This window comes from Pinus tabuliformis, chromosome 2_2 (genome assembly GCF_031772625.1).
Source record: "Pinus tabuliformis cultivar Carrire ecotype Pingquan chromosome 2_2, CPIR1, whole genome shotgun sequence".
In the NCBI taxonomy this organism is placed as follows: Eukaryota; Viridiplantae; Streptophyta; class Pinopsida; order Pinales; family Pinaceae; genus Pinus; species Pinus tabuliformis.
In genome coordinates this window covers 595,659,047-595,660,396 of record NC_142300.1, presented here as the reverse complement: position 1 = coordinate 595,660,396, position 1,350 = coordinate 595,659,047, and positions in this window count along the sequence as shown.

The following is a 1,350-nucleotide window of genomic DNA, read 5'->3' as shown; positions in this document are numbered from 1 at the left end:
TAACCTACAGAGCATAGCCGCAACAAAACAATATGGAGAGGTGAGGGAACCAGTGCTGTACATACCGTTTTTATCCTTTTTTAGCGGCTCGTCTCTTCTAGACCATTATTTAGTGGTGTCTGATAGATCTGGATTCTCCGCCGCGAACTTCTTAACGAATTCTACATTATAGGTTGCTTGCGGTTCAGGAAGATGATACATAAGTTTCAAATCTTGCGCAGCAAATGATCCTACAAGCCCATGTCCATGAACTTTGAATTGTCTGCCCTTCAATTCTGCATCATCCAATATCCATTTGATCATATCTGTGTATGGTAGAATTTTGGGCCTTGCCACTATTCTGTGGAGGAATGAACATGCTAGGTCCTCCAAGGTCAACTCAGAAGAGCGTGGTGCACCCACGACAGCAGTCACCTTCATTGTTCTAGGCTTTTCTTCTTCTAGCAGCCTATACATACCGTCCCATGTTGATATCCCTGCGTCTTTGTTGTAGGCTGTGTCTGTGTACAGGGGTGTCATCTCCTTGGTCTTCTCTCTTGCTTCGGAGCTTTGAGCTTTGTTCTTCTTTCCAATTTGGCTTTGCGTTTCTGTCTGAGTCGTCTTCACATTTTGTTCCTGCAGATTACGAGTGAAATGGAAATGACTGACCCAGAAAGGTGATGGGAGAGTTTTAAATGCAAGTGATAAATCAAATATGCCACCTTACGTGAAGCAAATCTCTACCAAGGCACGCGTCTTTAATCCATTTAATAACTAACAACTAATTCATTTACTATCATTAAAAGCGCATGATTTCGGGTCAGATTATAGTAAGTGGCTTTTTCTTTGGATGGCGTGCCTGAAGGATTCGTACCGAAGTGATTTATGATTTGCTGACGTAACCTCGCATGTCGCGCGATCTCTAATCGCATCATCGCAAATCGCATGGATGTGACATCACAGCGATCACAATATCGCAAATCGCAGGAATTTGATATTCACAAAATCTTGCCTGACTCATTTATGCGATATGCGATCTAGCGATCGGCGTTATCGCAGATCGGTGGATCTTTAAGTTTTCTTTATGAGCGTTACTAATTTGTGATGCGATGTCATTATTAACACGAGGATGATGCGCATAAAAAGGGGAATGAAGGTTTTTCCTATCTTTTGCAATGCGAACTTAAGGTTTTCTCTTTTATCATAGACTTAGGCTTTAAAATAACTAAGAGGCTTTTTCCAAGCGTATGATTGTGACTTCAAAAAGAAACTTTTGCTTTTCCTAAAAATTAACTAAGGGTCCCCATTCATTCAGTATCATGGCTGATACTTAATTGAATAAGGAGGGGTGTTGCTGGCTACAACAATTGG